The 14,113-nt window shown below is 44.0% G+C and overlaps 1 protein-coding gene and 1 long non-coding RNA gene across 2 annotated transcripts in view; one reads left to right on the forward strand and one right to left on the reverse strand.

Annotated features, from left to right (window-relative positions):
- Positions 1–14,113, reverse strand: part of CDH13 (cadherin 13) — a 1,012,702-nt gene that overhangs the window by 864,876 nt on the left and 133,713 nt on the right. The window lies entirely within an intron of this gene.
- LOC141277120 (uncharacterized) lies at positions 6,837–9,397 on the forward strand. Its single transcript, XR_012327881.1, has 3 exons — positions 6,837–7,172; positions 8,463–8,683; positions 9,241–9,397. It is a non-coding gene; the product is annotated as an uncharacterized lncRNA (long non-coding RNA).

Consider the following 14,113-nt stretch of genomic DNA (forward strand, 5'->3'; position numbering starts at 1 on the left):
ATTCAAGTGAAGCCACACACATTGATTATCCTGTAGTTTCTGCGGCTCAGGAGTCCAGGCACAGCTTAGAGGGGTTCTCTGCTTCAGGTCTCACCAGGCTGCCATACAGGTGTCAGCTGGGGCTGTGGGCTTATCAGATGCTCACCTAGGGAGGGATCCACTTTCAGACTCCCTCAGGGTGTGGGCAGAATTTGTCTCCTCAGGTGGTAGAACCAAGTCTCTGTGCTCCTGCTGGCCACTGGCCACAGCTGTTCTTCACACCTAGAGGCTGCCCACAGGCCCTTTCCCTCTTCACAGTCTCTCTCCCAACATGGCAGCTTACTTCTTTAAAGCCAGCATGGAGAGTCTCCCCAGTCTGCTGAGTCTAAGATAACAAAATGTTATTACAGAAGTGACATCCCATCTCCTTTCCATATTCTGTTGGCTAGAAGCAAGTCACAGATCCTTCCCACACTCAGAAGGATGGAACTATGCTGGGTGTGAACATCAAGGTCAGAAATCATGGGGACCACCCTGTCTGCCACAGGTACAGGCTGTGCTTTGCTCTCACTTACTTGACCAAAGAATCCTTTTGTGAGCCTACTGATATGCCAAGAAGCCCTGTTTGAGAAATGTTAAAGTATTCAGTATAATTACACATATTATATTCTCCCAATGTATTTTATAAGGGGTGTGTGTGTATGTGTGAGAGAGAGAAATATAATTTTAAACTCCACTGGTCAGTAAGTCAGCACCCACCTAGAACTTCAGGAATGTCTCGATGAAGAAGCAACCCTTCATGTCGCAGTGAGCAGTAGCTAAAGAAGGAATATTCCCCTTAAGCAGAAGTGGATGCTGTTCTGAGACAGTGGTTGCCGAGACTGGGAAACACCTATTTATTGCCTCATCACCTGACTCTCCCCAGGACTGTGCCCCCAGTGCCTGTCCACAGAGAGGAGACACTCTCTGTGCAGACTGGTCAGAAATGGAACCTGTGATTGGGACCTGAGATACGGTGGCTCTCAGAATCTGAAGACTGGCCTAGTGATGGCCTAAGACTTAAAATGTGAAGAAATCATTTAGACCTGTAGGCTTTGCTCAACAAAACTCTATTTTTCAAATAAAATATTACTTGACACTCTCTTTATTAAAACAAAGAGTGGACGGCTATGGTAGAACAGGGGTGTCCTGCCCACTGGAACTTCCAGTTGCCCCCATCTTTATGCAAACCGGAATGCCCTTCAGAACTATTTCTCTTGCTTAGCTTCCTCATTATAAATTGTGAAGAAAAACTGAGCACCCGGGAGGTGAAGTGTCCTGTCAAAGCCATACCACCAAGTCTAGACCATGCATTCTCGGGATGCCTCCTTGATATAATGCAGAGTGATCCTTAAGGGTGAGTTCTGTCTCCTCACAGGGTACAATGGCACTACCCTCCAGCACTACTCTCCAGCACTACCTTAAGAAGACCCTCCCTCATGAGCTCACAATTGCTGTCATCAACTCCCACCTTGAGGAATCAGATTGAACTAGCTCTTTGTGTAATTAAACCAGAGGAGCACTTACATTTTGTGACATCTCGAATTTCTGTGAGCAACTGAACATAGAAACTGAAGGACAAATGCTTGCCTCCCAACCCCTCCAAGACAGCCTACGGGTGGGGTGGAGAGTGAAATCCCCAGGACGGATGGGAGCAGGCTGAATGTGGAGCTCCTCACAATGAGCATTAACAACCGGAATCTAACCTGAGCTCCTTAGCTCTGTGGAGGTTACAAGAAATAGTGAGAGCAGCAAAAGAAACCTCCTTTGGAACCCAGGGAATTCCCAAAAGGAAACACACAATTGACAGCCTGGAGGGTGATTCGACCTGGAAGCTCACCTCTACCAGTGCCCCAGCCCTGCCCACGTTTTCACGAACACTCTCCCACAAAAGTTGATCCAAAGGCTTAATGAGCTAAAAGGCATTAAGAACCATGCATGTAAATAATGCCACAGATTCTTGCTTCTTTAATTGGATGCAAATAGCATCACCTGGGCTCCACATCCCAGGATCCGTCCTGCTCTTTGTCACGCGGCACTCTAATGCACCCCGTTCTGAAGAGCCTGGCAGGAGAGGAAGACGTTAACTGTGAGATCTGCTGGCTTCTGCCAAATTCACAAACGCTGGCAGCTAAGCCTATAGATATAATGAGGGATAATTTTATGCAAATTTTCTGTGCTATTCGCTGAGCTCCAAGATTAGAGATGTCAGAAAATGTAAGTGCTCCTCTGGTTAATAACACAAAGAACTAATTCAGTGTGATTCCCTAAGCTGGGAGTTAAAGAGCGTGAATGTGAACTTGTGGAGGAAGGGTCTCCTTCAGGTGATGCTGAAGTGGGCCAAGTGTGTGCAAAGCCTGGGGTACCTGGTGAGGGAAACAGAGCCTCCTTATGAGGGTCACTCTGAATCACACTGGGGTGGGCGTCCAGAGGTTCACGTAACTCTCGGGGCTATCTCTCATGGACTTGCTGGAAATGTGGGCAGATGTAATGGGCAGTAATAAGCTTACACTGCTGTTTGTAGAGGATTGTTCCAGGCCAAGCCAAGGCTGCAGGGTTTGGGAACAAAATATGGAAGACATATGTACAAAGGACATGCCTCACTCCTCTTCCCCTTTTAAAAGAGACACTTGGTTCCTAGACGCATCTCTCCTAGTTTCCTGGACACACGTTTTTCCATTTTTATATGCCAAAGGATATTTGGTCATAGTCTCCAGAGGTTGCTGACTTTTATTCAAACAGGGTACTTCTTGGAGATAATTTTACATCTTGTGAATGGCATGTAGCAATAGAAAGCTTCTGGGGAAAAGATTACTCCATTCTCCGATTTATTGTGTCCTAGCTATAGCACAGGGATTATGTGTCAGGCTTTGGATTTTCAGATTTAACTTTACAGGTTATCCTCAAGTATCTAAGACAGTTTTGAGATTAAAACACACACACACACACACACACACACACACACACACACACACACACACACGTCCTCCCTCTGGTACCCTCCATACAGTCACTGGAATAGACTTTGATTCCTAACTTTTCTAAAAGAAAGATAAGAAATCGTCATCAATTGAGAATCTTTATCAGTGATCCCCTTTCTAGAATAGAATGTAACACTGGAGACACACAAATCTCAAGCCAGAGAGTATATGTTCTTAGAATCAAGAGCGTGATTAATTAGTCATCTTCCTGGAGGCTGACTTAGGATTTGGCTCTGCCTCCCCAACTGGCTGTGTGATCCTGTAGAAACTCCCTTAACCTCTCTGGGCTACAGATCTCTCTAATCAATTTAGGATAATAATTCCTACTTCTTAGGTTAATATTGAGGATTGAGTGAGGTGATGCATATGTTTAACATGTAATAATTGCTCAATAAGTAGCACCTAAGCCATTTTTGGTTGGTCTACATGATTAAAGCCCAAGATTTATACGATGAAAGTCTTTGCATATAGCACATACTTAGAATTTTTCTATCATCATCAGGTACCAACCCCCGCCCCATCACACCTTTGCGATGGCAGTTTCTTCCAAATAATGTAATGAGGCAAATGGGACACATTTTCTGTTTACTCCCCAGGATATATGTTCTGCTGTCTTTTTTAGTTTTGTTTTCCACAGTGTATATACCAGTAGATTGGCCACATCCAGCTATACAAATGAGTAAGCCGAAGAAGTCAGATTCATTATTTACAAACTTTGGAGACTCTGTTTCCAGAAGAATTCCATCTACAGATATTTACCTTGCCCAGCCTGAGACCAGTTCAGTGGAGAACGGTCTTTAGTAATAAGACGGTGGGTTCGTTTTGTCTATTGAGATAAAGAATCTCTTTACAAGTGAATCGTATTTTATTTTATGGAGTTGTCTCTTCCAAATAAGTGGAGCTATGACTCACGGGACATTATGAATCCTCACATGGTGCCTACCGCTGTGGATTTACAAGTCTTTGAGGCCATGCACAAGTGAGGCATGTTTTACTGCTAAGTATTCACAACACTTGTCCAACTGCCCTTGAAAATAACAGTTTTCTGATTAGAAGGAGCCCAGATACATTGCAAGCAAGCCCTCTGGCATAGATGTTTCCAGAAATGAGTTTACACATTTTCAATGAGAGAGTATCAGTTTTGTCCCACAGATTATCCTGAAATATCTAGGATGGTTTTTGAGATGAAACACACACACACACACACACACACACACACACACACACACACCTCCTCCCTTCATCCCCCTTCATACAGTCATGAGAATATGGCTCGATTCCTAACTTTTCTAGAAGAAGGAAAGAAGTCATTGTCAATTAGGAATCCATGTGTGGCTTTTACTGATTACCAAAATTTTAGAATAGAATGCAAGATTATAGACAGCTGAATCTTGAGCCAGGCGGCATATGTTATTAAAATCAAGAGCATGATTAATTAGTCACTTACTTGGAGTGATTTATCTTGTACCTCTCTCCACTGGTGTTGGAATTGCCTGCTGTGGATGTCAGGTGTGCCACTCTATTATGAATGCTAATCAAAGTCCACAGAAGTGCAGACTGAGGGTGAATTTGAGCCCTACCAAACATCTATTTAAAAGAGCTGACTTTTATTAAATAGGCCTGAAGTCAAGAAGCCCATAAAACTACAGAGGAAAAGAATAAACCAGTTATGGCTAAGCTGTCTCACTCTTAAATGAGCCAAGGGTCAACCTGAGGCTGCCTACCTGGGATCCCGGGGCTGTCTTCCTGACTCATGTATAGATAAGAGTCCCATCTCTTCACTTCCCACACACTTTTCCAAGCCATCCCAGTTCTGTCCATTTCACCTGCCAGCCCCCTAAACCAAGCACCCCATCTCTCTCCTGAAAGACTGCAATAGCCTCCTCACACTGCCTCCATTAAGCAGAACAGATTTTTGAAAACCGTAGCTGATCATACCACACTTTTTCTTAAACCCATCAGTGGCTCCCCACTGCTCTTAGAAAGAAGCCCTTAGTCTCTGACTCAGCCCATGAAGACCTCTTCAATCTCACCCCCACCCACCTCTCCCACTTCATTTCAAATTTCTCTCTGGCTGTTTCAATGGGCATCAGCCCCACTGCCCTTTTGGAGGGGTCTAAAATGTTTAAACTTCTTTTCTGCCTCACGACTTTTCACTTGCTGGTCCCTCTTCTGAAAATGCCCTTCCGCCATGACCCAGCCTGGCTGTCTTTCTGTCTGCCCATCTGTAGCTCAAAGGTCACTTCTTCCCAGAAATCTTCCTCTTTCCCCTTCACCTCTCCCTAGAGATAGTTACCAGCTCTCATGCTGCCCTGTAGTTTTCCCATGTAGCCCTTGTCAAAATTGTCATTACCATTTTACAATTTTTTTCTCCTTCCCTGTATCCTCAGTTCCTAGCACAATGCAGTGTTCACAGCGGGCCCCCAATAGGTGAGGGGATCAAGCAACAATGATGAAAGCCGTGTGTGGGGGGACCACTAGCTGCCCGGCCAAATCAGGGCCCCTTTCTTCCTGAGCTCACAGTTGGACTACATTTCCCAACCTCCCTTGCAGGTAGGTGGTCATGTGACTGTGTGGGGAGGATATGTGCCACTTTTAGGGCAGACCACAAAAACCTCCCTGGGAGCAGCTCTGTGATAGTCCTACTTTCTGGTGGACTGGGATATTGATATATTGAAAATGGCAGAGCCACCCACTGGCCTGGGTTCCTGAATGACTTTGTGGAAGAAACTCTCAGACCTAAACTGCTGGCTCAGAACTGTTGTGTGAGCAGGAAAAGCACTGTGCTGTGTGCTGTTAAAGCACTGAACTTTCAGGCTCAATCTGATACTGCAACTTTGCCCCCAAATTAATACATTAGGATACTAATACATAGGATTCAGGCCTTGAAAATGAGTGAAAAATTGTTACACCACCCCCTTACATACACATATACATGCTCACACCTCCATAAACATATATGTGGATCCCACGGAGGGAGAAGAAAAAAGCAAACTGAATTTCTGACAAAGTACAGTATTATGAAAAGAATCAGTATTTAAAAATTTTTTTCTATCTCCATTTAATTCTTTCCCTCCTCTGCCTCAGTCTTTAATAACTAAGACTAGTCTGATTACTAGTGTTTCTGTATAAGAGAGCTGCCACTGCCTCTTACATTTCTCCTTATCCTTACTTGTTGCCCTAGTGATTCCATCTAAAGCCCTGGGTATGGATGAGCCCTTACAGTTAGACGGGGAGGATCTCCCAAAGCAGTAAAAAATTAAACAGTTTTCTCACTGAAGTTAGAACGTCATCTAGCAACCAACTCTATTCAGCTTTGCCCCTAAGACAGTTCAGGGACAGAAAGAATCACTAGAGAGATTTCTCAAACGAATAAGAAGTTCTCTCTGTCCTTGGGGTTTCTGTCTAGTAATCTCAGGGCTGGGCCCCCACCTCCTGGAGGTTGCCTCTCTGTGCCCTCACAGCCCAACCTCCGACTCAAGATGAGAGAAGGGCAGGCTCACACAGAGCTTTGCAAGCCTCTGCTGAGCACGTTAACCTAGCTGAGCTATGACAATGCAGCCACTTAACCACAAAAAGCCTCATCAGTCAGCTGGCTGCAGCTTCCTCGCCAGGAAGCCCACCCCTTCCTGCCTAGCCTTCCTTTGGCTATGGAAACCTCTGTACGTATTAGGAGCACCTGCTCATAGAGTTGTGGGGCCTTTGGCGCTAAAAGGGAGGAACGGAGCCCTTTTTGGCTCTGGGTATGGATCTCCCATGCTCCTGGTTCTGCCCATTTCTTCCACAGGAAATGTCCCTTGGTGCCAACCCTGCAATAACGGAACGGAACATTTTCTCACACGGAGCCACACCTGTTGTCAACAAGCATTTGCCTCCCGCCTGTTTAAGCTCATGGGGAAAGGAGACTGTGTGAATCTCGGGCATTTTTGGCAACGCTGGGCCCGCAGCACCTGGGAAAGCTCCACAAAGTCTATGCTTTTGTTTGGGAGGTGGAGTTATCCCTGGTAACAGCTGCTCTGTTTCAACAGAGACCGGAGGCTACTGGGAAAGGCATAAAGGCCTCGCACAGACCCCTTTGGCAGAGCTGAGTGCCAGGCATTTGGAGCTGACGGCAGCTTGTACCTGTTAGGATTCCTGCAGACTCATCGGCAGCAGGAGCAAAGCAGAGAGAAGGTCAGCTGCCGGCATGTGATTTGTGATGGAGCTGATTTTGTTGTATCGGTTTGGTTTTGGTCAAAGATGTCATCAGGCAAAGTTACGTTAAGCGTCTACATTGATTGACTATAAATTTACATTTTTGTCTGTAACCTAAGATGTATTTATCCGCTTATAGTTCATGTGTTTATCACTTCATCCATCCATTTGTTTATTCTTTTCTCCTTTCCTTCATTCAGAACCACAGGCCCATACTGAATCGTAGTTCTTTTGATTGACTCCCTGAGGTCCTACTTCAGTTTCCTTCACCTACCTGGTGCCTTAATAATACCTCCATAATGTCCACTCCCTGGTTGGGTCCCCACATAAATATGAAGAGTTCTACTGAACAGCAAACTGATACTCTTAGAGAGAACTTAGGGCCTGGGCATTCATCCACTGCTCAATTCCCTGTTGTCATTTTCCCCACGCCAGTAGTCACTCCCATATTTACCATGTGTAACATTATAGTTCACATATGCACACCCTTTTTTGAATCATTCAAAGTAGGCCAGTCCTTCTTGAGAATTCCCACAGCAATATGGCATAGTTCTCTATAGTTGTACTCAGCATTTTACTATGTAATTTTTGGTTTAGGACTCTTATATTATAAGCTCCTTAAGGACAGAACTGTGACTTATGTGTCTCTTTACTACCAATGCCTAAAGGTTTGATAAATGTTTGTTAAATTACTTTTTAAGGATGGGTGGTTGTATGGATGGATAAGAGTATACTGATGGATGAGAGGGTAGGTGAGTGGTGGATGCATGAAAGGATGAATGGATAAATGGATTTATAGGTAAATAGGTGGGTAAATGGGTGGATGGATGGATGGATAAACGGATGGATGACAGATTAATGGATGGGTGGATGGATACAGGATGACTGGATGCTTGATGAGTGAGGGTGAGTGGGTGGGTGGGTGGCTACATGAATAAATGAAGAATGACCTCAACCATTAGGGTGCCAACATGTACAATCAACAACATCACTTACTTCCAGTAAGATAATCTCCAACCATTAATCCCTTAAGTAAACTCACAAACCCTAAACTGTCAGCGAGCAAAACGATAAGCAGGCCCCTTGTGGCCGGTATTCCCCTGAGTCGAACGAATATGGAGAATGCTCTAATTTCCGCCTATTGGCCAACTGGTGAAAAGTTTCCCTGTGGCAACCCAACAGCATTGCCCTGGCAATAGTCAAATCTGTTCCATTACCTTTTATAAAATAATTTCCTGAATATGAAAACTGCCCCTTTTTTTCCTTCAGAAATGATACCTAAAATGAACCTAGAGGCAAACTGCAGAAGATACCCATAAAACAAAAACTGACACCGAGGGAAAAAAGGGAGTCAAGCCCAGAACCGCCTGCCTTCCCAGGCAATCCTCACAAAGCAGTCCCTTCAGACGAGCAGGACAAGAGTTCTGATTCTCACTCGCCCAAACGTGCCTTGTTTCAGAGCCACACGGCTTTCCTCGCTCCAGTCCATGGTTAGTCAGAAAATGGGAGAATATATAGTATTCAGCGACTGCCAAATGTAGAATGAAACATAACCCTTGTTTTTGTGCGTTGGTTTATTACGTTTTTTATTACTACTGCTGTGTTATAGATGTCTCTCCTTCCTCCAAGGAAACAATAGAACAGTGAACCAGTTTGAAAGACAAAAGCTGTCAGCTTGGATAAAATTAGTCTGTTTTATTTTTTTATTAAAAAAAATAGGAAGCTAATCATGTCAATTGTAATTTTAGTTATTTCTAATGTGAGTTTATTAAACCATGAATTTTCCCTTGAGCCAAACTAATGACGACTATTAGGTATGCTCTTTTATTTTAAACGATCAAATATTCAATGGAATAAGATGAAAATTGTAGATAGTGATAATTACAAAATGTCAGCATCACCTGGAATCAATTTACTAATATGTCTCCTCGGGTGTGGAGGAGAAGAATCACTTTAAAATGAGCAGAAGGCACGTTGCACGGGCTGCTGTCATTTATCCTTCGGGGACTGTCACGACTGAATATTTATATCCCTTGCTCCCCTGCAGTTGTTTCTCGCCTGCTTGCTACACCCTTTATCAGACAACAAGGGAAGGATTGGCAAGGAGAGAGAACTCCACCTCCTTGAATCCCCAGGTCCTTCCCTGAATTTTTGCAGGGGAAGTGGAGACAGAGCTTTCAAATAAACCAATTCTGTTGTAACCACTTGGAGTCTATATCTGTGTTTTTCCTCTTAAATATATAGTACTGGCCTTCCCTTCCCCCCAGTTCCTGCAAATGAAAAGGGAGCAGGAGACTGTGTAATTAGATATATTGCAAGAAACGTTGCTTGATTTTAAATCAAGCTTTCAGCTGTGCCGCTTTTGTTTAGGTAAATCACCGATGTACCTGAAATCATGGGCAAAAGGAATTTGCTCTTGGCACAGAAGGGCAGTGACTGCAGCCCCTAAGGTGTACCTGTCAGGGAAAGGTGCAGCTAACATGATACACATGTACAGATGTGTTTGGCTCTTCAGGGGAATGATCGATTTTCCAGGGCTGTCAAAGGTACCTGTGTGACAAGACAGGATGAGACCCATGATGCTCCCCCTGCCTCTTTTCTGCACTTAACCTCCCCCAATATCCTTCTGCCACCATCTGCTACACAAAAGAAACATGAAGGTAAACACACACTCACACACAGACACACTGGGGCACTGCATCCCCCAGTCTAAACAACGCCAACAATTTGGTTCTGGTGGGAGAGAGTACCCGGATAAACGCCCAGAGTAAGAGCTGGTCGGTTACGGGTAAACTTCTAGGTTAGTTTAAGTCCTTATTTCCCATTCTTTCTGGCTTTCTTTCCTCCCTCCTACAGCCTCACCCTTTGGAGCTACTGATCATCCTTCTACATCCACTCCCAAACTCTCTCTTCTGCACAATCTACTTTAAATTCCTTTTGCAACCAAGTAAACAATCATTCCTCCTGAACACCAGGGAATAAGGCCTGCTGTGCCAGCAGCCTGACTTGACAGTGACCCTTGGACTCTGAACAGGAATTCCTGGAGCAGCCTCTGCTCTGTTCTGGGTGGATAGCTCTGGGAAGCAGCAAAGTGCAATGGTAGAGATATAGAGTCTTAAGCTGGACTGCTTCCTACCAGCTGTGTGACATTGCACAAGTCCTCAACTTCTCTGTACCTCAGTTTCCTCATCTGTAAAATGGATGAAATTATACCTACCTCCTAGGGGTTAAATTTTTCAAGTGCATAGAATGGAACTTAGCACACAGTGTTTTTACATATTTATTACACTAAAAAATAACTTCTAATAAGCTGATTACTCAAGCCTCACCCTTCCCCCTCCCCAGTCTTTACACTTCAAGGTTCCCTTTCATGTCTGCTACAAAGCCCAGCACCTTTCTTCACTCTCTGGGATCTCAACATTTCCATCTAAGATTGATTAATATACCCAACTATCCCCAGGGCTGATTCCTGATCATTCTCTTTTCTCAGACCTACACTTGTATTTAAAACTATCCCAGGATTCAAGAACAAGGATAGTTCGGTCCCTGAGACAGCCAGTCTAAGCATTTTAAATCCACTGTTGAAAAAAGGAAGGGAGGTGGTAGTCTTTGCCATGTCTTATGTTTGGAAATGATTAAATATGGGTTTCTATTGCCTGTGTGCCCAAAGCATAAAGCTGTTGTAAATAACTAGGGCTCTGGTTAGATCTGAATTCAAATCTACTAGTTCTAGGCTTTAGTTCTGTGCAGTGTGCTAGGACACTTAGTTCTCTATCTTTACTCCAGCTGGAAATGGAACGTCCCACCTCTCCTCTGGCAGAGGAAAAGCAGAATGAAGTCGCCTCACCAGTTCTGCTTTCCCAAGGCCGTTCCTCCTTGGTGTTTGATTATATCTTTAAATACCAGGTGTTTACTCTGGAAAGAAAACCAACTCCATAGTCAACCCAAGTAGGTACAATGAAAATAGAAAACAGGACATGGATTTAACGTCCTCATTCAGTTAAAACCAAATAGATTCTTATGGGAAAAGAAGATTCATACGTGCAGGTTGTGTATTATTAAATTGGCCACTATGCCCATCTGGTCCCTTTGTGTGTCCCCATTTACTAGAGTAACGTATACACATTCAGAGACTCCCAATAAGCATGGCCGCTTCGTAAAAATAATAAAGGGCTCCTGCTAAGCGAGCGCCAACTTTGCGCTGCGCATTTTTGCGTACAGGTTTTGATATTCTCGCAAAGGCACATGGAATAAATCCTGCCTTTTCCTATTGCTCTCTTCACACTTCCATCCATTCATGGAAAAAAAAGCCATCAATATGTGTCTCAAACAGAATCTAGTCTAGGAAAAGCCAAAGCATATTTCCTTCAGCAGGCACCCAAGCAAAGAAGGAAGGCACTAATGTTGAAAGGATCAAGTGTATCTGGCCCTGTGCCAGGCGCTTGTTTAGTGGGTCTCAGGGAGGCTGTGAGGTGTACGAGTTAAGGTAATTGGCTGAGAAGCCAAGCTGCCTGGTTTTTAATCCCAGCTCCACTGTTTACTAATTTACTAGAGAATATCAAGCATCTTACTTAACCTCTCTGTGGCTCAGCTTCCTCAGCTGAGGCAACAGATCTTAAACACTCGGCTCATCTTGCTGAGGAATCAATCAATGTTAGTGATCTTACCCTTGACATAGCCTGTGAGATGGGTATGATTCCACTCTGTTTTGTAGATGAGAAAAGTGAAGGTAAGAGAAGGCAATACTTCCCCAGGCTCATACAGATGGTAAGTGACAGAACTGGAATTCAAACTCATTCATGATGGAATCCAAAGCTGTGGCTACTGTAACTACTGAATTATGAAGCTCTGCTGAGTCTCCTGTAGGTGATGATAATAATGACCACAAAATGGCTATTTCCTGTGTGCCAGGTACTGTCCTAAGAGCTTCACGTGCACTTATCTCATTCACTCTGCATCACAACTATATGTAGTAGGTGTAGTTTCCATTCCCATTTCACAAATGAGGAAACTGAGGCTTAGAAAGGTTAAGCAATGTGCTCAAAGCCACATATGGGTGCTGGAGACGTCTAACGCCCACCATATCCTGCCCTGTTCTCCTTCCAGGCACATGGGAGGATTACGATTCCTAAGACCACTGGGCAGAGCCCTTGAGGCGTTCTAGTTCATGGGCTGTAGGCAGAAGTGACCCGTTTCCTTTCCAAGTCAAAGCATCTCCAAGGAGACTTTCCCCGATGCTCTTTTCCCAGCGGTAGCGATTGTAGGAGCACATTTAGTCACGGAGGCGCAATGAGACAGGGCAGCCTCGCTTGCTCAGTCCCCTCACAGAGGAGTGCTCCCTGACTTGGTTTTCAAGAGGGAGAACTAAACCTGTGCCGTGAACAGGCTCTGAGACCTGTGCTGGTCTGTGACTGCAGCACAGCCTCACCTATCCTGGCTGACACAGCTGGCACATGGCATTTCCAGGGTTCAAACCCTAGAAAACGAGAATAATAACTTTAACACAGGGTGGTGGTGAGAATTAAGTTATATCAGGTAAAATACTATAGATAAGGAAAGGCATAGCACAAAGCAAAGCACATGGTAAATGCTGAATAAATGCTTGTCGAATAGAAGAGTTCTTTCTCTGAAGGTCAAGATTAAAACTTGAAGAATACATAGCGATAGCTGACAACATTCAGTGCGTACTCGGGGCCAGACATATTTCTTAGGGCTTTGTGCATACAGACTCACTTATCTCTCACAATAACCTGTGAGAAAAGTACTGTAAGTATCCACAACTTTCAGGTGGGCAAACCAAGGCATATAGAAATTGAGGAACAGAACCAAAGTCATATGCAGAAAAGGGAAGATCTGGGTCTCAAAACCAGGCAGTAGGGCCCCAGACCTACATTCTTGACCTAGTGGTAGACAGGCAGATTTTTTTTCCTTCTTTTTAAATTTTTTATTGCGGTATAGTTGTTTTACAATGTTGTGTTAGTTTCTACTGTACAGTGAAGTAGAGTTCCCTGTGCTATACAGCAGGTTCTCATTAGTTATCTATTTAATACATATTACTGTATATATGTCAATTCCACTTTTTTCTAAAGGAAATGCCATCAAATAATTAGGTGTAAAGGAAAACAACATTCCTGGATGAATTAAGAAAAAGAAAAAAATGTAATGTTGGCAACATAAAAAAGGTTTCATTTTCAATTTGCTTCAGTGAAGTTACTTTATATTTGTAAATAATATACATACATACAAGTAGGTATACATAGAAGAAAACACAAAATGTATTGGAGACCAGTGAGATTTGAAAGGCAGCTCTAGACTGTTATGGGATAAAACACAAGATAAAATACCCCAAGCAGAAAGTTGTAATGAGCTCATATTCAAAGGAAACTTTCAGATATATCTCCACTATGTCATAGAGACAAGTCCCTCTACTACTTCCCCCTCCAAAACTGTTTATGTCAAGGGATTCCTGGCGGCCTTGAAGGCCAAAGCATGGCAGTAATGAAGCTAGAGTGGCAGCTTTCAAGACCCTTCCACACATCCTCAGTGCTGACCACTGTATCAATCCAGGAATGGGCAAGCCAGAGAAAGGAAATGAGGGACTTTCACAAAGTGGCGGCTCTCATGGCAAGGAAAACCACAAAGCATAAGAGGGACATTTATCTTTGTTGCCACAAGAGAATTCAGACAAGCCTGACTGAAAATGTTTCTGCTGGCTCAGCCCATCTCCCAGGTTTTCTCTGCCTTTCTCAGCCTCTGTGTCCTTTGCCTTGGGCCCCAGCCTTGAGCGGATTCTGAGACAGGAAGGCAATATACCTAGAGCTCCATCACTTGACGGGACGTGGGTACCCATCCTTTCCACACCAAGACCCAACCACTAATTCTGAGCTCTGGTGCTCCCTCTACATTTCCTTTTCTGACAA

Source organism: Tursiops truncatus, chromosome 19 (assembly GCF_011762595.2).
Source record: "Tursiops truncatus isolate mTurTru1 chromosome 19, mTurTru1.mat.Y, whole genome shotgun sequence".
NCBI lineage: Eukaryota > Metazoa > Chordata > Mammalia > Artiodactyla > Delphinidae > Tursiops > Tursiops truncatus.